General features: G+C 35.3%; 1 long non-coding RNA gene across 1 annotated transcript; it reads right to left on the reverse strand.

Moving 5' to 3' along the window:
- Window positions 1–2292: 2292 nt before the first annotated feature.
- Window positions 2293–24985, reverse strand: LOC309622594. Its single transcript, XR_014241011.1, has 2 exons — window positions 6789–24985; window positions 2293–6469 (listed from the first exon to the last, which is right to left on the reverse strand). It is a non-coding gene; the product is annotated as an uncharacterized lncRNA (long non-coding RNA).

Consider the following 24985-nt stretch of genomic DNA (forward strand, 5'->3'; position numbering starts at 1 on the left):
TCCAGGTCCATTCATGTTGTTGCAAATGGCAAATTTTTTTTACAGCTGAGTAACATTCTACTGTGTATATATACGCAACGTCTTCTTTATCCATTTATCTGTTGATGGACACTTAGGTTGCTTCCACATCTTGGTTATTGTACACAATGCTGTTATGAACACTGGGGTGCATATATCTTTTCAAATTAAGATATGTACTCAGAAGTGAAAGTGCTAGATTATATGATAGTTCTATTTTAAATTTCTTGAGCAACCTCTACACTGTTTTTCATAGTTGCTGTACCAATTTACACTCCCACCAAAAGGGGACTAGGGTCCCTTTTCTCCACATTCTCACCAGCACTTGTTAATTCTTCTCTTTTTGATAATAGCCATTCTGACAGGTGGGAGGTGAAATCTCTCTCTGGTTTTGATTTGCATTTCCCTGAGGATCAGGGATGTTGAACATCTTATCCTGTGCCTGTTTGCCACCTGTATGCTTCTTTGGAAAAATGCCTATTCAGGTCTTCTGCCCATTTTTTAAATGGGTTGTTTTTTTTTAAAATATTGAATTGTATGCTTTATATATTGTGAATATTAACCCCTTATCAAACATATCATTTGCAAATATTTTCTCCCATTCAGCCTTTTCATTTTGTTGATGGTTTTCTTTGTTGTGAAAAAGGTTTTAAGTTTGATTAGGTCCCATTTGCTTATTTTTGCTTGTGTTTCCCTTGCCTGAGGAGACATATCCAAGAAAAAATATTGCTAAGACCGATGTCAAAGACTGTAGTGCCTATGTTTTCTTCTAAGAATTTTATGGTTTCAGGTTTTACATTTAGATCTTTTGAATTCATTTTGAGTTTATTTTTGTATATAATGTGAGAAAATGGTCTAATTTCATTCTTTTACACGTAGCTGTCCAGTTTTCCCAATTCCACTTATTGAAGAGACTGTCTTTTCCCTATTGCATATTTTTGCTCCCATTGTCATAGATTAATTGACCATGTGTGTTTGTTTATTTCTGGGCTCTCTATCCTGTTCCATTGATCTTTGTGTCTGTTTTTGTGCCAGTACCATACTATTTTGATTACTGTAGCTTTGTGGTATAGTCTGAAGTCATGGAGCATGATATTTTCAGCTTTGTTCTTTTTTCTCAAGATCGCTTTGGCTACTCGGTCTTTTGTGGTTCCGTATGAATTTTAGGATTATTTGTTCTAGTTCTGTGAAAAATGTCATGGGAATTCAGAGGGGATTGCATTAAATCTGTAGATTGTTTTGGGTAGAGTGGATATTTTAACAATAATAATTCTTCCAATCCATGAACATGAAATATCTTTCCATTTATTTGTATTGTTCTCGATTTCCTTCATAAATGTCATAGTTTTCAGAGTAGTTTAGGTCTTTCACTTCCTTAGTTAAATTTATTCCTAGGTATTTTATTCTTTTGGATGTGATTGTAAATGGGATTGTTTCCTTGATTTCTCTTTCTGATAATTCATTATTATTACATAGAAATGCAACAGATTTCTGCATATTAATCTTGTATCCTGTAACTTTACTGAATTCATTTATCAGTTCTAAAGTTTTCGGGTGGAGTCTTTAGGGTTTTCTACATATAGTATCATGCCATCTGCTAATAGTGACAGTTTTACTTTTTCCATTACAGTCTTGATGTCTTTTATTATTTTTTCTTGTCTGACCTCTGTGGCTAGGGCTTCTAATACCATACTATATAGAAATGAAGAAAGTGAGCATCCTTGTCTTGTTCCTGATCTTAGAGGAAATGCTTTTGGCTCTTCACCATTGAGCATAACGTTAGCTGTGGGTTTGTCATAAATGGCCTTTATTATGTTGAGGTATGTTTTCTCTATACCAACTTTGTTGAGAGTTTTTAATCATAAATTGATGTTGAGTTTTGTCAAATGCTTTTTCTGAAGCTACTGAGTTGATCATGTGTTTTTTATCCTTTGTTTTGTCAATGTGGTATGTTACATTGATTGATTTGTGGATAATGAACCACACTTGCATCCCTTGAATAAAAACCCACTTGATCATGGTGTATGATCCTTATTATGCATTGCTGTATTTGATTTTCTAATATTTCATTGAGGATTTTGCATCTATGTTCATCACGGATTTTGTCCTATAATTTTCTTTTTTTGTGGTGTCTTTGGTTTTGTTACTTGTTTTCAGATTATTTTTGTAATTCTTCTTTTTCCTTCTTTTAGTCTTTTCCCTTGTGGTTTGATGTTTTTCCTTAGAACTGTGTTTGGGTTCCCTTCTCTCTTTTTTTTTTTTTTTTTGTATCTATTGTAGTTTTTCGATTTGTAGTTACCATTAAGTTCATGTAGGTCAAACTGTAAATATATTTACTTGTTTTAAACTGGTAGTCATTTATGGTCTAACACATTCTTAAAGATCTACCCCTGCAAACGTTTTAGGTTTTTGATATATTTTACATCTTCATGTTTATCCCTTAAATGTTTGTTGTAATTATAGGTCATTTTACGTGTTTTTTTTTTTAATCTTTTAACCTTTATACTAACTTATCTAAGTGGTTGATCCACTGCCTTTAATATGTATTTGCCTTTACCAGGTATATTTTCCCTTCCTTTAATATTTTCTTATTTCTTGCTATAGACTTTACTTTTTCACTTAACATTCACTTTAATATTTCTTGTAAAGTTGGTTTAGTGGTGACAAACTCTCTTAGTTTTCACTTGTCTGAGAAATTATTTCTCTCTCCTTCAATTTTGAATGAAAACCTTGCTGGGTAGAGTATCCTTGGTTATAGTTTTTTTTCCTTTCAGCACTTTAAATATATCATGCCACTACCTTCTGGCCTGCAAAGCTTTTGCAGAAAAATCAACTAATAACCTTATGGGGGGTTCTCTTATATGTGACTCTTTGCTTTTCTCTTGCTGCCTTTAAATAAAATTCTCTCTTTATCTTTAACTTTTGTCATTTTAATTATGATATGCCTTGGTGTGGATCTCTTTGGATTCTTCTTGTTTGGGACCCTCTGTGCTTCCTGTACCTGGATATCTGTTTTCTTCTTCAGGTTAGGGAAGTTTTCAGCCATAATTTTATCAAATACATTTTTGCCCTTTTCCCTTTTTTCTCTCTTTTCTACTTCTGGGACCCCTATAGTATGAATATTAGTACTCTTGACATTGTCCCAGACGTCCCTTAAACTCTCCTCATTTAATTTTTTTTTTTTTTTTTTTTTTTTTGCTGTTCTCATATAATGATTTCCATTATTCTGTTTTCCAGGTCAGGTATGTATTCTTCTTTATCACTTAATCTGCTGTTAATTCCTTCTAGTGTATTTTTCATTTCATTTACTATATTCTTCAGCTCTGGTTTTTAAAAAGAATTTTTTTCTCTTTCTTTGCTCAAGTTCCCATTGTGCTCTTCTATTCTTTTCTCAAGTTCTGTTAGCATTTTTATTACTATTGTTTTGAACTCTTTACCAGGTAAATTATTTATCTCTGTTTCATCAGGGGTTTTGCATGTGGCTTTATCTTCTTTTATTTGAAACATACTCCTCTGTCATCTCAAATTATTTGACCCTTTATCTCTATGATATTAAGGAAAACAATTACCTATCTCCATCTTGAAGGCATGTCCTTGTGTGGGAGTGTCCCTATGCAGTTAGTGTGTGCCTAGTGGCTTTGGTGGGAGAGCTGGACCTGAAGTGAGTGCAGGCTGTCTTCTCCTGGGGTGTGCTAGCAGCTGCTGTCTCGGGGGAAGGTAGAGCTGGAGTCAGAAGGGCTAGCACCAGAGCAAAGCGTAAGCTGTGATTTCTCTTGGGCTCAATGGTGGTCGCACTCTGTGGGAGGGTGTAGGTTGGGCCTGAAGGTCTGGAGTAGGAGCCCTGAGGAAGTCGGGCTTCTCCCAGCAGGATGGGACTCTCCTCCTTGGTTGGGAGCATGGCCCAGGCTGTGGGCTTGGAGCAATACTTCTGAGCTGGCTCCACTTTTTCCCCTGGTGCGCATGCCCCCTTGGTTATAGGTGGGCTTAGAGCCATTAGAATTGTAGCTGCACTTCTGAGCTGGTTTTGCTTTTCCCAAGCACATGGGCACCATAGCAATGGCGGTCTCCAACTTAGAGGGTAGCAGTGCAGGAGCAGGAGGGGCTGGAGCAAGGGTCCAGTGAGGGCAGGGGAGTACGCTGGTCCTGGCAAGCTGGCCAGAGCACAAGGCAATCTTCAATTTCCTGCCTCTGTGCTAGGACTAGGAGCAAGTAAGTATGTGTACAAGCTCCTCAAAAGTGGAGTCTCAGTTTCCTACAGCCCTCCAGTAAGACGTACTGGTTTTCAAACCAGCTAAAGGACTCAGCTTCACGGTGTCAGGCCCCAGGGCTGCAGCGCCTAATACGGGGCTTGGACCCATTGCTCCTTAGGGAGGATCCCCGAGCCTGTGATAAACCCGTCCTCTTCTGGGTCACCTGTTACAGGTGTGGGTCCTGACTAGAATCGCTTCTCCTCCCCTCCTACCAGACTCTGTGTGGTTCTTTCTTTACAGGCTTGCTTGTAGATGAGACATTTGGCTAGTCCTCTGGTCATTCTCTGCAAGAGTTGATCTATATATGTAGTTGTAGTTTTGATGTGTTCCTGGCGGGAAGTGAGCTCAGGGCCTTCCTATTCTGACATCTTGATCCTGCCTCCATTTTTCATTTTTTAAAATAAATGATTTAGTTCTCCTCATACATATTTTTAAATTGGGGAAGATTTTATATTCAGATACGTATGCCATTTTCTACATCGTGCTTTCAAAGAGATAAGATTCTTGTTACTGATCTTTCTTCATTGATTTAAAATTTTCCCTCGGACCCTAAATTGGTTATGAAAATAAAAGCATTATTTATTTACCTAAACCAACCAATGGTTTAGGTAATTATGCTGTTTTTCTCTTTTTATTTTATGTTGTTAAACCATATGATTTGCAGAGCAAACAATGCTAAAGATTTTCAGGAGAGAAGTATGCTTTGTGCCTAATGAAGAAAAATTCAGTGAGGTGGGCTCGTGAGATGCAAACATTTTGAGAAAAGAAATAGCGGTATTTTGTTCGCTGGCTGTACCTAATGGGTTACAGTGAACAAACTCTTCTGTATGAATCTACTCTCTCCAAGTCATTCTTGATCTATTCTGCTAACATAAAAGTGCTGCCATTTGAGATTTTATACCCATCACTTTATAATATTTGGAAAACAACATAATTCTTTAAGTATCAATAAATATTTTTTTGAAGAAGAATAATCCTCCCTTATTTATGCTCCAGAGAAAAAGCGGGGGTTAACTGTATTCTAAAACGTTTCTATGAGTCATGAAACAAGCTGATAACCTTGAAGCCTTAACAGGGGATAAATAAAATGAACCTAATATCTTTAAAGTATGACCTCTTCATCACCAACCATTATTTATCAAGAGCAGCAGTGACAGCTGAACAAGTGCATAGAAAACAAAATGTGAAAATGGTTTCTGAGAAATACTCTGCAAACATGTTAGAAATAGAGAGGTACAGATGAAAGTATAAATCTAGTCATTAACTGGAAGAAAATAATCTGACAATATTGTAAGAGTAACTAGCTCGCGAATTTATGGGCTTCAGAATCTGAGATAGATCAGAGAAAAGCATTAGGGGCAAGAAATCTCTGTCCACAGATTTTCTAGAGGGTACAAAGGAATATTTGAAATCTGTAAAATGCGTGCATTATTGGATTCATTATTTTATTTCCACTCTGGGTTTTCAGAATTTTTCACTTATCATTACATTCTAATCCACTGTTTCTTATACTTGAGAAATATGCTTATCACTTCTAAAGGAAAAAAATCATGAACCCATAGTATTGACATAAAATATTTATATTACAATGGTACTTACAATAGTACTTAAAATGGTAGAAAAATAAAATCAGATATAAGACCTTTATGCTTATATCTCTTACAAAATTATACAATTTTACAAGTTAAAGATAAACTATAGAAACAATAAAATTCAAATTAACAATATCAGTTTTGTTTGACAAATAATGTTTTGCTAAAATTGCCTTTCAAGATGTGAAAGTAGCTTTTAGGCACTGGCTCTTCCAAACTGTCATAAAATTTTCAATTTCAAACTGTACTAAGATTTTTGTATGTAGAGCAGTGACACCATTTACTGTTCTGCTTTGGATTGTGTTATTGTGTCCACTCTTTTCTTTTCCTCCCTCATTAGCTTTTGACATAGAGGTACTGTTGCCAAGTCAGTCACATAATAAACACAAATGTAGTCACTCAAATACAGTGATATCTGGTCTTAGGCAGGCAGATGGTCCAATATATACTAAAAATATTTTTTTAGGGTTTTATTATTGAATACTCAAAGATATCTAAAAATAGGCTTGGAAAGTCTCAGAGAGCCTCAGAACTCAGTGGAAGAATATCAACTCAGTTATAAACAAAGTAATGAAAAAAAATACTTAAAGAAGCTACCACCGGGCTTCCCTGGTGGCGCAGTGGTTGGGAATCTGCCTGCCGGTGCGGGGGACGCGGGTTTGAGCCCTGGTCTGGGAGGATCCCACATGCCGTGGAGCGGCTGGGCCCGTGAGCCACAACTACTGAGCCTGCGCGTTTGGAGCCTGTGCTCCGCAATGGGAGAGGCCGCGATAGTGAGAGGCCCGCGTGCCACGATGAAGAGTGGCCCCCGCTTGCCGCAACTGGAGAAAGCCCTCACACAGAAATGAAGACCCAACACAGCCAAAAGTAAATAAATAAATACATTAATTAATTAATTAAAAAAAAAAAAAGCTACCACCTATTGGACTAAATACACATCAGTAGACAATGTCACAAAAAATAAAACAAATGAAATATAAAAACAAACAGAATTCTCCAAACATAGAGTATCAGAACAAAAGAGAAATTTAGGGGAAAAATGTCTGAAAGAACGAGGAATCAGAATGTATAAAAATGAAAACTATGAAACTGTACATACAATGCAGGTCCTTTCATTTTCTTCCCTTAGAGAAAGGAAAATAAAAGGTAGTGCTCATTTCAGGGATAAGGCTGGAAGGAAGATTGGAGTCAAATTGAAGGTGGGCTGTGGTTAGAACCTAATGCAGAATAACTAGAGCTCAGAGAAGAGTAATCTAGTCAATTCAGAATCCAAAACAAATTAAAGTGGGAAGAAAAGGTCAAATATGTTCAAAATTATTTTTTGGAGATTTAGTTTTGTTTGCCAGCCAAGTCTTTGTCTTTGATGTGAATTGACTTCTATCTAAACTTGGGATGATTTTCATTCTCTATTATTTTCTTATTTTTAGCACCACAAAGCAGAATGCTTTCCTCATTTTTGCCAACAGAAAAGGCGCTGCCTTGCAGGAGAGAAGAAAGGACCTTCACTGTATGATCTTCCTGCAGAGAAGTATGAGAACGGTGGAAATAAAGCCTTCATGGTGTTCTGCAGAAGGGTTATCTCTGTAGTAGCCCACGTTGGTGTTTTTCTTCTGTGGCTACTGAAATGCTAATTCAGTTGTGTTTAACACAGAAATTTTGTAGTAACATCAGCATTACTATATTTCAACTGGAATCTTTTTTTATGACTACTCCAAATGTGATTATTAGGTTGACATTTGAATTAATATTACACTTTAAAGCAAATTCAATTGTCAGACATTTCACTGGACAATTCTACTTCCAAACTGCATTTAAATTGAAGTAAAATGTAAAGTAATAATGGAAACTTGTGAGATATATATCTGTCTTATATTTGCTAAATGTGCAAACTTCTAAAAATAGATTCTTTCCTTACCTGTGTCAGTAAATTTCCTGTTTGTGATAATAAAAACAATAACCATAATAATAGGGTATAACTGTAATACTTGTGTTCCCTCCCTATGTGTTTGCTTAAATATATTTAACATAGATGTTATCTATGTCCTTTGAGTTCTCCTGATTCCCATGAACAATAAATCACAAGTAGTTTTCATTTTGCTCTATAGCATTTTAACCATAACTAAACCCAACTTCTATCACTAAGATTTATTATAAAATATTAGATTATCAGAGAGATCAAAAAATATTGAAAAGCCAAACAGAAACACAAAATCTAACCAGTCAGATACCATTATTGTTAACATTTTTATTTACAATTTTTAGACCTTCCTTTTCCTAAAGATATGTGTATATGAGCATATTTGTAAAAAATTTCACTGGTTCCCCTAAAATATTCCCTAGATCCTCAGTGATAAATGCCCATGGTATCCTTTTGAAAGCACCCATGATGCTCTGCCTGAGAACTTTCTTTCTTCCCCAGGGAGTAGTCCTTAGCCAATAATGATGGGCATTAAAAGATGAAGAACTCAGCTTTCTTGAAATTCAGGTGGGGGGGCGGTGACTCTAAGGTATTGTGTTCGCCTTCTCCTATGAGATGTGGACTCCTCTAAAGGGGAACAAAGGCTGTGGAGAATTTGCCATTAGCCTGACAAAGCTCACTGAGCCTCTTCTCACCCAATCTTCTATCCTTCCCCTCCTTTTGCATAGACCTGCACTGTGGTCTGAGCACTCTTCCTTCTAATTCCTCCTCCTGCCCTTTATTCCTCACAGCTGTCTCCCTAATAAATCTCTTTTATATCAAATCCTATCTTGGCTGCTTTTCAAAAAATCTAAAACAAAGGTAGTGCCAGGAGTAGTTAGAGGAAATAAGAGGTAAGATGGAGTTGTGAGATGGGCCAACTGATTATCCTATGAGCAAAGAGGATGTCACTGGCAAGGAAACCATTAAATTATAAGCTACAGATGCCACCAGGGCACTTTGGACTCCAGGCGAAAAAAGGAGTCACCATCTTGGCCAGAGTAATAGATGTTCATAAGCAGGAGGTGGCAGAGCTGCTTTTATACAACTGGGGCAGGTAGAAATATTTATGAAACCTGGGTGATCCATATGTGCTCCTCAGTAATCTCATGCCTATTTTAACTATGAATGAACATTTGTAGCAACCATGGCTAAAGAAGCCATGACTGCCAAGGGCTTAGGCCCTCAAGAATGAAGTTTTGGGTCATGGTACAAGGTTAGTCATCCAAACCTGCCAAGGTAATAGCTGAGAGTGAGGGGATCTTAGAATGGAGAGTGGAGGAGAGGATGAATATGACTTATGACCCTAAGACAAACTGCAGTGGCAGGTGCTGTAGCTGGCATCATCAGTCCCTCTCTTCTAAGTTTCCCTTCGAGAAGAGAGGGCCATGACAACCATGGTGAAGCTATTCTTTGAACTTTCATTGAGAACTGGATCTGTGCAGCACAATGAATGGATTGCAGAAAATAACCTTTTTCATGTCTTATGCTGCAGGGATCATAGTTGACCAACAGTTCTGACTGCCACCTTTCTGGACCCAACACTGCATTTATGCCGCAGCCACACTTTCCTAGGGCTGCTGTAAGCGAATGACTGAGGATGGTGGGTTACTAATGCCAGCCCCCTTTGTAGTATCTGGGACAACTCTAATGAGCACTCCCAATTAACTGAAACTCAGAACTGCACTGCTGTTTGAGACTCTTCTGGTCAAATTCTCTTTCCTTTCCCTTTTCCTTTCATAGGTATCATGCCTACATTGTATTCCAAAATTTTCCCTGCCTATTCTTTCTTCCTCACTTTTATCCTTCATAGGAATTCCTCCAATAAATTTACTGCTCATCTTAATCTCAACTTCTCAGAAAGACCACAAGTGTGTTCCACACTCTCTCCCAGGGCTTCCCAGGAGTAACTGAGCCTGGTTGTCCACAATTATTAACTTGCACATTAACATGTTTTGAATTCTTTCCATTCCATATTTCATATCCCTGTTCCTCTATCAGTCTTTCCTGAGACTAAATTAACGTGATGGGTTTTAGATAAATCTACAGTGTTTGATACGCCTGTCAAGAGGTGGAGCCTAAATCCTCTTCCCCTGAGGGTAAGCTGGAATTAATCACACAGGTTTGATGAAGAGAATGTAGCAGAAATGATGGTATGTTCTGCTAACAGCCATCAAGAAAGTAAGGCCTCCTGCTAAGAGCTATGTGTGTGAGACCTTTTGGAAGCAGTCCTCTGTTATGTCCTCAGATGATGGGCTGACATCCTGACTGCAACCTCAGGAGAGACCCTGAATCAGAAGTGCCCAACTAAGCCATCTCTGTATTCTTGACTCTCAGGAATCGTGTGAGATAATAAATATTTGTTGTTTAAGATGCTATGTTTTCAGGTAATGGGTTACACAACGGATAAGTAATACACCCTTAAATTTACATATACTCAAATCATTTTCTCAGGATCGGTTTCTGGAGGAATACACACATCCACACACACACTCACACACAGAAGTATATGTATATTTCTCATATAAGTAAGCCGTTTAGTAACAGGGGTTTATTTTTAACTCTCATATTTTGAGTTATTTCAAAAACATCTATGTATGTAGCATCATTATTAGTCACTCCATAGTATATTATTTGAATGTGTGTTTAAGCATGCTCTTTTTTATGAGAAATTGAAGATGTTTCTCATTTTTAGGTTCTTATCTACTTATAAAAAATGAATATACTAGTTGATAAGCACTGATTGAAAATGTAAAACACTTAAATCACTGTGCCTTATTCTGTGACATAATTCATAATTATAGTCATCTTGCAACTATAATTACAGCAAAGGACAGATGGTAAAGGTTTAAAATGATGTGCTTATTAAAACTATGTAGGCTGCCAAATAATTTATCACCATCACAAGTGTCCATTCATTAGCTGCTCCATTGAGACAGGGTCGATGAACTTTGAAGATGGATAGAATAACTCTAGTGTCTAAATAGAAAAGTGTACATTAACTGTTAAAGGGGCAACAAACAATGCTATGGCCAACTGTTACTTGAAGTTTTAGTTTTATCTTAAATATGATAAAACTTTCTAAGTAGTCATAGGATATTTGTTATTTTTTCCACAAGAGTAATAAAAGAAAATTATAGATTAATATAAATGAAACAAAACAAAACAAAAACAAAAAAGAGTAATAAAAGATAAATTAATAATGCAGATAATATTCTGGATATATGTAAATTTCTCCCATTATGTATGGCTCCTCTGCTTGAAAGTAGATCTATTACAAATAATCTTAAACTCAAAGGAATTTTATTATGAGATTATTGGAGAAGCTCCTGGAAACTAAGGAGAGGAATTCACTAGACATAGAAGACAACTGAAGACAAGGACTCCAATGCCATCAGTTTTTTAATTTCTTGACTTATGTTTTCTAAATGTAGGTAGGCTTACTCTACTTGTTGGTCTATAATATTTCTAAGCAACAATAAAACAAAAATAACAACAAAAACCATCAACTCAGTAACCAGTTACTGAGTATATACTAAGTGCCAGGCATTCTCTCTATGTTATCCTATGTAATCCTCACAGGACACCAAAAAGGGAAGTACTTTTATTATCACCAATTTACACAGTTGAAAGCTGAGCCACATAGTTTAATAGCTAACCTGTAGTTACATATCTACTAACTTGACTTTCTGAGTACCAAGTTCAAATGCATAAGGAATGTACTCCTTGCCTCGGCGTGGATCCAATCCCCACACCTAATCCAGTCAACTGTAGCTGGAGGATTGGACAACATTGTGCTCAAATGGCATTTCCTCTTGAAACAAGAAGGATAGTGGGAGCAGTGGAGGCCTTTGCTAGAAATAAAAAAAGTGCATGGTGGTGTATGGAGGAGCATATAAAACTAATGAGAAAATATGAACAAATACCAAATTTTTGCTTGATTTGGAAGAGTCAATAATGGCAACTTTTAGTTTTCAATGAGAATTAGTACATAAAAAGAGCATTGAGTCATTAACAAAAGAATTACGCTCTTAACGAAGAACTACAATGATAGTAAATTTAATTTTAGAATGTTTTAAAATGAATGCTTTAAAATCAGGAGGTATTCTTTGCTATGGATCAATTTTAAATTATATTTTAGGGTGGGAGGGCACAATTCTCTGTACTATTAAACATCCTTGAGGGTTACATTTGATGCTGGATAGAGCACCTGTACAAGGAATCAATGTGAATTTATAGTTTGGTAGAAGGTTCAGGAAGGATTATAGTAAGAGGTGAGTAAAGCATATTATCCTTTTTATGTCCACTTATATAAATGCCTATCCTCAAGAAGACTTTCTAAAGTGGTGTGAGTTGTGTGTCAATACAGCTATATGCTCTCCCATTATTTCCCTAGTATCTAAGAGCCTTTAAAATTGTTAGCCCAGGTTAGGACTATATTTTGACCACCAAGAGAAAAAAATTGATGATCAGCAAAGTTTGATATTACATGGGAAACTGAAAATTGTTCCACATTGTTTATCTGTTTAGTATTTTCCTGATGTCTTTTTTCCCCTAATGATGGCTAAGTATGTAATGAAATTTAGTAACAGTGTAGATAGATATTCATATATATATTGTACAGATTTAATTAACCTGGCTTAGATTATTATTTTTTAAGATAGGAGAAAAATCCTAACAATCTAGACATAGCCAAGATAATCCAAAATTGAAAAAAAGAAAATGAATCCAATTTTTAAAAATAAAGGGAATTAAATTTGAAAAGCATAATAACTTAAGATTAAAAAAGTTTATTTTTTTTTCTTTTTCAGTCTTTCTTCTTGTTTTAGGGACCAAAAGTTGAAAGCTGTATACTGTAGAACTAGTACTCATATCCAAACCTGTGTAACTGCAATACATTTATTTTATTTACAATAAAAACAGAACATGAATCAGACTCAAATATGACTCAAAAAATTATTTTTTAAGTACCAGACTGTACATTGTATATAGTAATTTATTTGATGTCTGGTTGAGTCAATTTTAAGCTATGAGTGTGTGTAAAGATTAGAACTTTGTCTTCTCAGAGTTTCCTCCAGGTACTACTGAAATTGCACCCAAGGTAACACTACCTTTTTTCCCTGTGATTTTCATCCTTCGACTGTAAATTCTTGTTATTTGGGTCCAGATTGCTATCTCATTCCTTTTTATTCTTACAGTATTAATTATCTATTGCTGCATTACAAATTACACCAAAATTTAGCAGCTTCGAACAACAAAATCTCACACTTTCTATGTGTCAGGAATCTGGCATTACCCCCCTGATTCAGGGTCTCAGGAGGCTGTAATCAAAGTTTTGTCTTGGGCCAAATTCATCTCAAGGTTCTACTGGATTAGGATCCCCTTTCAAGCTCACTCAGTATTTGTTGTCAGGATTTCATTGTTTGCAGGCTGTTGACTGAAATCCTCAGTTGTTTGCAGGCACTGGCCAGAGGCCACCCTTGGTTCCTTGCTAGTGGCTCTCCATATCAGAGCAAGCATTTGAGAAGAATGAGAGAAAGAATAACAGGAAGATGAAAGTCAAAGTATTTTATAACTGAATGTTAGAGGTGACATCCCATTACTTTTGCAGTATTCTATTCATCAGAAGCAAATCACTAGGTCTAACACACATTCAAACTATATTACACAGCTATAGTAATCAAAAGAGTGTGGTATTGGATAAAAACACACATAGAACAAAGGAACAGAACTGAAAATCCATAAATAAACCTATGCTTATATGGTCAATTAATTTATGGCAAAGAAACCCAGAACACATAAGGGGAAAAAGATAGCCTCTTCTATAAATGGTGTTGGGAAAACTGGAGAGCCATATGCAAGGTAGTGAAACTGAACCCCTATCTTACACCATACACAAAAATCAACTCAAAATGGTTTAAGGACTTGAATGTAAGACTTGAAACTAAAGAATTCCTAGAAGGAAACATGGGCAGTATACTCATTGAGATTGGTCTTTGACCTCAAAGGCAACAAAATCAAACACAAACAAGTGGGACTGCATCACATTAAAATGCTTCTGTATGGCAAACAAAACCATGAACAAAGTGAAAAGGCAACCTGTGGAATGAGAGAAAATACTTGCAAATCATATATCTGATAAGGGGTTAATTTCTAAATTATATAAAGAACTCCTAAACTCAGTAGATACAAAACAAACAATCCAATTAAAAAAATGGGCAGAGGAACTGAATAGATATTTTTCCCAAGAAGACATATTTTTCCAAAGAAGCCAACAGGTACATGAGAAGGTGCTCAATATCACAAAATATTGGGGAAATGAAAATCAAAACCACAAGGAGACGTCACATCACACCTGTAAGAATGGCTATTATCAAAAAGATAAGAAATAAGAATTGGTGAGGATGTGGAAAAAAGGCAACCTTTATGCGCTGTGGTACACTGGTGGGAATGTAAATTGGTGCAGCCATTATGGAAAACAGTGCGGAGGTTTCTCAAAAAATTAAAAAAAGAACTACCATGATACTGAGCAATTCCACTTCTGGGTCTTCTGGGTATTTCTCCAAAATAAATGAAATCATGATCTTGAAGAGATCTGTACCCCCATGTAAACTGCAGCATTATTTACAATAGCCAAGACATGGAAACAACTTAAGTGTCCACTGACAGATGAATGGATAAAGGAAATATGGTTACACGTAAAACAGAATATTATTCAGCCATTAAAAAGGAAATCCTGCCATTTGTGACAACATGGATAGACATTAGGGGTATTATGCTTAGTGAAATAAGTAAAAAATATCCCAAACAAATACTATATGACATCATGTGAAATCTAAAAAAACAAAAAACAAACCAAAAAAAACCCAAAATAGAACTTATAGATACAAAGAACAGATTGGTAGCTGCAAGAGGCAGAGGGTGGGAGTGAGCAAAATAGGTGAAGTTGGGATACAAACTTCTACTTATAAGATAAATAAATGATACAAACTTCCACTTATAAGATAAATAAATCCTGGGGATGTAATGTACAGCATGATCTCTATAGTTAACAATACTGTACTGTACATTTGAAAGTTACTAGGAGATTAAATCTTAAAAGTCCTCATCATACACATGCACAAAAAATTTGTAACTATGTGTGGTGAAGAATGTTAACTAACTTTGTTGTAGTAATCATTTTGCAGTATACCTATATATCAAATAATTACACTGTACATCTAAAACTAACACAATATGTCAATTATATCTCAATTTTTAAAAAAAAATTTTAAATTGCCAGAGTTCATTTATATTCCTTACCCTGTTTAATTTTAAGAGCTTACATAACTATAATACAATTATTAAGAACAGGAAACTAATATTCATATATTATTAAATACAGTACAGAGCATACTCAAATATTATGAATTTTTCATCTACTATCCTTATCTGTCCCGAGAGCCTATCAAGGACCCTGTATTGTATTTATTATTTCTCATCCTACAAAAAGTGAAGCTGTCCTGAGCCACCCTAATGTCCTAAAAGTATAGAAACAATAATATCATGTAATTAATAAGCAACAGAAAAGCTTCAGTAAGATTCCGTATATAATTTATGATGAGAAAGAAAAAGAACAAGGAGCAGAATAACATCCCAATGTGCAATAAAAAATATACCAGAAAAACCTGTTCATAGATCAGATGAAAACAATAATCTAATATTTCAAAATGATTAAAAACTAATTTAAAAATAATAGATATTATAAAAGAACATAAATCAATTTAGAAATAAAGTGATTAGAGTAAAAGAAGATTTGATGAGATAACCTCATAAAATAAACATTCATTTTATAAACTGAAACTAAATTAGAAGGAACATAGTAGTAAATAAATGTATGATATATAAAGATAAATGATTAAAAGTATAAAAATTTTAAAATAAAAAAATGAAGAGATAAAAAATTTAGATATAGAAGTAGGGAAAGATTATATAAATTCAATATATATTATATGTATTACAAACACTATATGTATGTGTATATATATATATATATAGAGAGAGAGAGAGAGAGAGAGAGAGAGAGAGATGTCTCTGTATGTCTATCAGTCTGAAGAAAAACAACACTAAAACAAGGAAACATAACAAAAGTATAGCTCAAGAAAAATTTCCTGACATAAAAGACAACTTGAAACTACATACTCAAAGGGCATCATTAAAATCAAAATGGCAAGACATATTACTGTCAAACTTGTCAAACTATGAGATGTTAAGGAAAAAGAAAAAAAATCCTTTGGGTATTTAAGTATAAAGAGCAAGACATTTATAAATTAAAGAACTTTAGATTGTCAGTATATTTTTCAACAGCAACACTTTATACTAGAAGACACTGAAATAACATATTTAAAATACTTAATGAGGGACTTCCCTGGTGGTCCAGTGGTAAAGAATCCACCTTACAATGCAGGGGACATGGGTTTGATCCCTGGTCAGGGAACTAAGACCCCACATGCCGTGGGGCAACTAAGCCCGCACGCCACAACTACTGAACTTGTGTGCCTCCACTAGAGAGCCCACATGCCGCAAACTACAGAGCCCACGCACTCTGGAGCCCAAGCACCACAACTACAGAGCCCACACGTCCTGGAGCCTGCATGTCACAACTAGAGAAGAGAAAACCCACAGGCCACAACTAGAGAGAAGCCTGCATGCACGCTGCAATGAAAGATCCCGCATGCCTCAACAAAGATCCCGCATGCCAGCAACTAAGACCCAATGCAGCCAAAAATAAATAAATAATAATTTTTAAAAAAAGAGCAGTTTCAGTCATGTAGCTGTTCCTTAAAAAAAAAATACTTAATGAAAGAAAATGTGAGCCATAAATTTTTTTTTAACATCTTTACTGGAATATAATTGCTTTACAATGGTGTGTTAGTTTCTGCTTTATAACAAAGTGAATAAATTTTTATATCTAGTCAAAACGAACTTTCAATATGTAGGCTTCAGATAAACTGAATTGAATATGCAAAGATATTCTCATAAGTCCTTATTGAAGAATCTACAAATTTCAGGCAAACAAAAACAAAATGGAGACACTGATGTAAAAAGGAATGATGAACATTAAATGTATTTTTACCTGTTTACCTTAGAGTAAATTATTGTTATAAGGAAGATAGTTTAGCATGGAATACTGTATCCTCTGCCAATGGCGCATATGCTAAATTTGTTAGAATTGAAGAAAGAAGGGGGTGCATATATAGGTATGAAATGGGATAATAAGCCTATTACTTCAATTCAGATCACAGTAATGTTGAAAGAATGTAACAGGGCAGAACAAATCTGACTCCATATTGGATCTGTTTCTTTTACTTTAAAGTTTGCATTCTACTGCGTTTGCTACAAGTTAATCACTAAAGTGATGTTGCCTATAGCTTAAAGTATACATAATGGCCCATCTCTTGGAACCCTGCTTCCCATGCCTGAGTGTTAAGCTAAAATACCGTTAAACTAAAATAACTTTGTTTAGCTCACAGGAAACATACTGACAAGGTCCACCTATGAATGGCTGCAAGAAAGAAGAAATTAACACATCCCCTCCTGAGCCTGGCCAGGACCAGGAAATATTTGCAATAACTTATGGCCTTTTAAAATTATTTATTTATTTATTTATTTATTTTTTAACTTTACCTCCTCACCTCCCCCTCTTTGTTCTATAAAAGAAACTACCATCTGCACCCGGGCAAGATGGCTCTTTGGGACATGAGTCCACCATCTTATTGGTCTGCTGGCTTTCCAGCAGTTGCCCCAACAACGTGTCTCTCAATTTATTGGCCTGCTGTGCAGCAAGCAGTATAATCTTGGACTTGGTAATAAGAAGAGTTTACTAGTTCATTTCAATGTATAAATTCATATTAGGGAGCTACAAAAATAGAGAGAAAAGAGGGATTTAAGGATGTTATATTAAATTTTTAGTCTCATATTAACAAGTGGATCAAAAATAAAACTCTATCTAAAAATCAGTATATATACACAACCCTCCTCAAAAGGAGAGAGAAAAATTTTAAAATATTGCATAAGTGACCAAGTATAAAAATGTAAGTTGGCTTAAGTCACCTAATAAAAGAAAAAAGATCTTCTGATGGGTGATCGTTTAACAAAGCTAATTCAACATTCTGCCATTTATAAGAGGCTCGCTTAAAGACAGAAGTGCTAAAACCTTAGAGGATTACATTAATATTAAAAAGTTATACAGGGGAAATGCAAACCAAGAGAAAGAGGAAGTCATAATACTAATATCTAATAAGACAAAAATCAGACAAAAAGTATTAAAAAACAAAGAGAGAAGGGACGTGATATAATCTTAAAGGCTACGTTCACAATGACAATATATTTATTAATATTTATAAACCCACTAACATACCAATAACATTCTTAAAGCAGAAAACAAACCATGGAAGCAAAAACAGGAACATATTAATGACAGGATACATTCTTTCAACCCAAGATCAAGCAAGTGAAAAAATTTTATAGTAAGCTTGTAGAAGACCAAAAAACAAAGCAGAAGTAGATTTATAGATATGTAACTGATCTTGAAAATAGATAATATAGTCTATTTTTAAGAGTATATGGCACATTCAAGAAAACAGACCATATTTTAAGCTATAATAACAGCTCTGTACTATGTTAATTTAGCTAAGCTGGAACCACAGTGCCCTTTCCTGGATGGTTTTGGGTTAGGATTAGGCACAAGAAAAATATTCCAAGAGGTGGAATAAGGACTTGAAACAGCAGACATGCTTTCACTCAGGTCAGCATAGCTCAAGTACAGGTCTGGGATGTGCTGGCTCTCTTTGTTGCATTTGGGTAGCAGCTGGGTTATTAACTCTTCCACTTCACACTGGTTATGCTACTTCTTTTAGTTCTGCTAATTCCTGGACCAGTTTGTGTACAGGTCTTTGGCAAAGTGCATCACCATCTCTGCAGTTTACCTTCATCAAATTTAGAGGCCTAGAAGCAGTAAGAGACTTATGCACGTTCTGCACAGAGACTGACATAAGTTCTAGTTCATTCTTAAGTTTCTGGCTCATCCTCATGGGTTTCACTGTGCACCTACACTCACCTACTCCAATTCCATGTTCCCTTCCGGACTTCAGCCCCACCACTGAACTCAGGGATCCAGACTTACACACCTGCTTAACCAGCGCCACCATTACTTAAGTTCTAATTTACATAACAAATCCCTTTTATCACTCTTAGTGGTTCTATGCCAGATTTCAATTTCCAAAAATGACCTTAACAATATTTCTCATCCCAGATGCCCTGTCAAAATCTTGTTACTGGAGTCTATCTCCCCCTCTTAATACTGGGAGAGGTCTTTGCTATTGCCTCAACTAATAAAACAGGATGGAAGTGACTCCTGAGACTTCTGAGGTTAGGTCAGAGAAAGTGATAGATCTTCTGCTGACTCTCTCTTAGGATGTTTGATATTGAAATCCAGACACCATGCTGTGAGGAAGTCTAGGCCACAGAGAGAAACCCACATGAGAAGAATCAAGAGCCCTATCCTTCAGTCCAAGCTGTATTCTCAGCCCAATCCTGCACCAACTTGCCAACCATGTTAGTGACTCACCTTGGAAGTACATTCTTCAGTTCTCAGTTGAGCAACCCCAAATAAGGCTGAATGCAACAGAGATGTGTTTTCCCTACCGAGCCCTGCCCGGATTGCAGATTTCATGAGAAAAGTAAATGATTATAGTTGTTTTAAGCCACTAAGTTTTAGGGTAGTTTGTTGCATGAATAGATGATGAGAAAGTCATTTGCTATTGCTCTAACAAATCAGCCTACAATTCTCTTTTATCTATTTTATGCCATGGTTGAATACTCATATGATTCCAATAAGCATTACATCTTTCTGCTCCTCACCAAAAGATATATTAATAGACAAAACGAAAATGCTCAATAGCAAAGATCCCACGGTTTAGGCAGCAAGGCATATTAGTCATTTTGTACCTTACTTCTCTCCCCACTGCCCTTATTACTGGGTCCTCTTAGTATCCCTGGGAGACTGGGAGAGATATGATGAACTTAGGTCTTCTCCGGAGTCAGTTTGCAGGGAGGAAATGTCAGCCAGCACTTGATCCTTCTAATAGATATAGTAGTAGTCTCCTAAGCAGACAAACTGGAGTTGTCAATATTTTCATCTCACCCAATTAGCAGTCAAAGGGGTTTCTGTCATGTCTCTTAGTAACAGCTTTGCAGGAATTAGAAGCCCTCTTATGAGAACCACATTTATTAATTAGAGGTCTAACAATTGATATATTTCTACTTAGAAGTAATATGGAAAAAAATAAGGAAATATTTCAGAATGTATGTTGACCATTTCCTAGAAAATAGCAAAGATTGTAATGCTAAATACACAAATGATTCAGTGGTCAAAACTACTATTTTCTTTGGTAATGTTATTACATCTATTTTTAGCAGGCAGCACTTTAGATAACATGAGCTATGAGAATCAAGAAAGATTCAAAACATAGTCACATATGATTTATTTCCAATAAAACTTGGGACACTGCCATAATTAATTGTTCAGTTAGATCATCTCAGTTTTGAAGGTAGCAAAAAGAAAGGTTGGGACCTTTTTAAGTTTTAATTCTCTTTCCATAGTTTATTTTCCACTATCCATCTGAACTTCCCCCAAACAAGTCCCTACTGGCATATTAGAATATATTAGTCTTTAAATAGTATCAAATGAATAATACTGTTTTCTAAATCAAAACACATTATTTATGCTGTTATCATTTTTTTTATGTTAAGTCACTAGAAAAATTTAGCTTTTCCTAAACAGGGTTTGGGGTTCACAGAAATTTTGCTGGGAGAATCAGAAGTTTAGTCAATACTTTATTCATCTCAACTCATGAGACTTTAATTTAGTTAAAATTTTTTTCTCCTTATTTTTTGCCCTTAGTCAGGAATTAGAATTTCTGAGAAGTCTTTCTCCTCAGATCCTGAAAAAATTTCCCTAATAGTACAGTACTGAGTTGACTCACTGTTAATTCAAAGCAGGTCCTGGGCATGTTGCTTGAGTTGAAGGTTGTGGTTGGAAATCATTCCATGGATGTTTCTAAATGCTTCCACTGTATACTGCATAACACAGGCAGAATTTTTGTGGAGTCTGAGGCCAAGAGGCAAGGGACACCCTGTTACCAACTTCAGACTCTAGATACTCATATGTCTCTCTTTGTATTTATACGTGATACATAATTATGATAAAAAAAAATTTATAGGTTGTCTTTCTGGAAGGTAAAGTTTCACAATTTTCTTCCCTTATAGAGAGAACAGAACTGTTATTGGAAGATATTTTATGTCAGACTGTAATAAGTGGTAGAGGACAGAATGGAATGTAAATATAAATAGGACATAGACTGGCTTTTGAGAAATTCACAGCCAAATGAGGGAGAGAGACACACAGCATGGTATATTATGAGAGGAGTTCAAATAGAGAACAGAACTTGCTCTATGCAAGAAGGAAAAATCAGGAATTAAGTACAAGAAACTTTAGAGAAGGCTCTCAGAGAAGAAAGAGGAGAGGAATTATTCCATTATAAAAGAAAAATAATGCTGAAATATAAAAAAACCTATAAAGTATATTTAAAGGGTAAGTGGCTGAAGTTAGGTTGTAGCATATGGATATGTAACTATAAGACAAACTGATCTTATACCTACTTTGAAATTTAAGTGAGTCCAGTGATTTTCTTGATTTGTATCTTATGCATTAAAATTTCAACATTTTATTTTAAAATACAGGTCTTTAGTTCTCTTTCAACAGCTTCACAGGCCTCTCTGTTTCTCTAGTGTTCAGTTCTGTGATTCCCTGTATTTCAAACTTAGTTCTGTCAAGTGTTATTTCCTCCACTTATGCTGCACCATATATCTTTAATTGACATATTTTATAGGCGCAAGAATAAATCAGTGACTGTGTTCCCCTTGCAGACTCCAAAAGGTATTGTTTACCACAATGAATACACTGTTATCTTGTCAACAACTCCCATGTCTGCATTGTCTGGAGGAAGAGTATAGAGGGGAGTGAACCTAACCTCAATGGCAGTAAATCAGGATATAGAGTACAGAAAATACCGCTTAAAGGGACCAAGCATTTATATTCTGACACAGAATTAGAAATTAAACTGAAACAGAAAAAGTGATTTGGGTAATACATTTCACCAAAGAGCTATTTCACTAATGGCAGAAGGTAAGTTGACAAAAGTTCATCAGTTAGTAATAATAGTGCATTATTGTGAATTAGCTTCCCCAACAGCTCCATGAATCTTTATGCAGAATCTTTATTCACTTTGTTTATACACACTACAAAATCCTAATAGTAGGAATCTATTTTAGGATTGGGATCAAAGTTAAAATAGTGGCACAACTGATTCGACATATTCACATGATTGGCTTTGTCAGAAATGTGTCTGGAAACTTACTAGACCAATTGCCTCATTGTCATTTTCAGTAAACCAGATGACAGAGACTGTCAGTGAAATATTTTTCCCAGCATGCAGAAGCATCATCAGCTGCTCCAATGTGAACTACTTTTACTGTAGGGAGCAGAAATGTTTAGCCTTCTTTTTATATACTGAAAGGGGAACTGTATGATCATAATATATTTCCAGTAATCAAGAGTTTTGAGACCATGAGACAATCCAATGGAATATAAGGTTCTAACATGGATATTTATTAAAAAAAAATAGAGGTGATAAGTCAGAGAAGTTATGCAAATGAGCAAGGAAAGCGTGGATAATAACATCACACTGACAAGATATAGTATAAAGAACACTGGGTCCCATGTTTTGAAAGAACTGGTCTACTATATAAGTTACAATTACTGAATACAATCAACTTTTCCACATTCTGGGTTTAGTAATCCCAATCATGTAAATATTTACCATTGTCCTTTTATATTTGAAAATAACTTTAAACGTTCATTATTATCTTCATGAACTTCTTGTCGTCTTACTTCTCCAGTATAGGAAGTAATTTGCTTGTTAAACTTTTTGTGATCCAGAGAAGTTTACTGACTTCCTCAAGATTGCAGGGGAAAGAAGGTATACAGATGGCAAACGAGCACGTGAATAGACAGCCCACTTCATATGTTATTATTAAATTCCAAATTAAAACAACGAGACACCACTACATACCTGTTAAAATAGCTAAAATTGAAAACAATGACAATACTAAATGCTGGTCAGGTAAATTTTTTTCTAGGTAATTTTTCCATATACTTATCATATATTCAAGGAGACTTTTATACTGAAAAAGATTCTCAATTACTGCTACTGGAAGATGAGAAGTGTTTAATCTATGGCTTCAATTCCCTCTATCATTTTTTTACATACCTTTATTTCTGTAAACACTAAACTTCACTCTTGATTTCACTGGATCCATTCTTACTTTTCATGTGTAGTTACTTAGAGTAGGTAAGATCAATGTCACTGAGATTTTAGTTAACTTGAATTAACCTCAAATGTTGCTTAAAACGTTTGAAGTGTATCACTTTTTTTGCTGTATTTAATAAATCAGCAGGTAAGTAGGATACTGCTAGATGAGACTGGCTGATGAATAATAGTTGTTAACATGTTGATGTGTGATGGGGGAAAATATTCCTGTTAAGTATACATGTATGCCAAACATGGATAACAATCACTTTGATTTTCCACTAGCATATTGTGAGACTGTAAAGCCAAAGGTCTTGAAACTTGGATTTCATTTTATTCTCAGGCTACTTTTAATCTTACTATTGTACATTAACCTCTGAGGTGCACCATACACGCAATTAATGGACATATTGCAAGTTCCTTATGTCATCCTATGCAATAGGAAGAGACAATCAACAATAGCTTGCTCCTAAGGATGTAAATCTGGCCTTTTACACGAATGAGTTCACATGGTGTTCTAAAGGTGCCTAGTCTGATTTGCTTATTCTCTAACTGCTGATTCCATTTAGATACAATCATGAACTAAACCATAGCTATTTTGCTGCTCAGCAGTCTAGCTTTACAAAATCAAGCTGTCTTCTTTCTACATCCTTGAACAAATGGAACTATCATGGCTTGTGAACTGAATTTCAGGAATCTATGTGGTGGTGATGACATTTCAAACAAAATCTTACAATTTTTGAAACATAAGTCACATCCTTAAAGGAAAAACCACAAATGAATTTACAAGGTACATTTAGCATAAGGGAATAAGAAATGAAAACCCGTTCCAAACATTTCATATTTCAGCTTTATTTTCTAATGCATTAAATTTCAAATTTGTTTTTATTCAGATATGGGATAATCTATATTTTCATATATTTCTATTAAAGCCATTGTGTGATTTATTATGACAAAAACTCAAGTTTCCATAACGCATATAGCTAAGGAAAAGAACTTTTAATATTTTTTGCACAAAAAGCTGAATGTCTCAGAAACTTTTTTTGAATAGTATTAAGAGTGAGAAAAAGCCTCATGTTCTGCTTAAAATTCTAACTTGGAAATAGAGTTGCTGTTGTCTTGATGTTCTTTACTCTTGATTTGGACTACCTTTTGTTATTTTCTTGAGTCAACTAATTGTAGCTAAAATTCTATATTGATTGTGGATATATGTTCCAGGCCAAAGGAACACATCAGATCCTTGAGGGCTAATGATCAGTAGAGGAAGCTTATAGCAGGGTCAACAGTCTATAATACGCCCGCATCCTGGTTGCTGTGTCTATTGCGTCTATCACCTGCTGATCTGCCATAATGAAATCTATCATACTTGGTAATTTGCTTTCTCCTGGAAGCATTTCATGTTCTGATACACTCATAATTTTCCCGTAAGGGGACGGATACAAACTTAGGTGTCAATATGATGGGCATATGCTTTTATCTATCCTTTCTGCCTCCAAAAATGTGTATTACAAATCTTTTCTAGACATGTCTTTGCTATTGAATATCTTTGATAATGAGAGGCTTGGTATTGTTGGGGCCTAGCAGTGATTCCCAAGAAGGCTGCAAATAATTTTCATTTTAATAAAGTATTCATTATTTAGTTGATTTTATTACATAGTATAGTATAATGTTTCTTGTGTGAAAAATCTTGTGACTAAGTGTAATTCTAAGACATATCAAACGATAAGATCAAAAGTCCCTTCCAAAACACACACACAC

Source organism: Balaenoptera borealis, assembly GCF_965194805.1.
Source record: "Balaenoptera borealis genome assembly, chromosome: 2".
NCBI classification, from domain to species: Eukaryota; Metazoa; Chordata; class Mammalia; order Artiodactyla; family Balaenopteridae; genus Balaenoptera; species Balaenoptera borealis.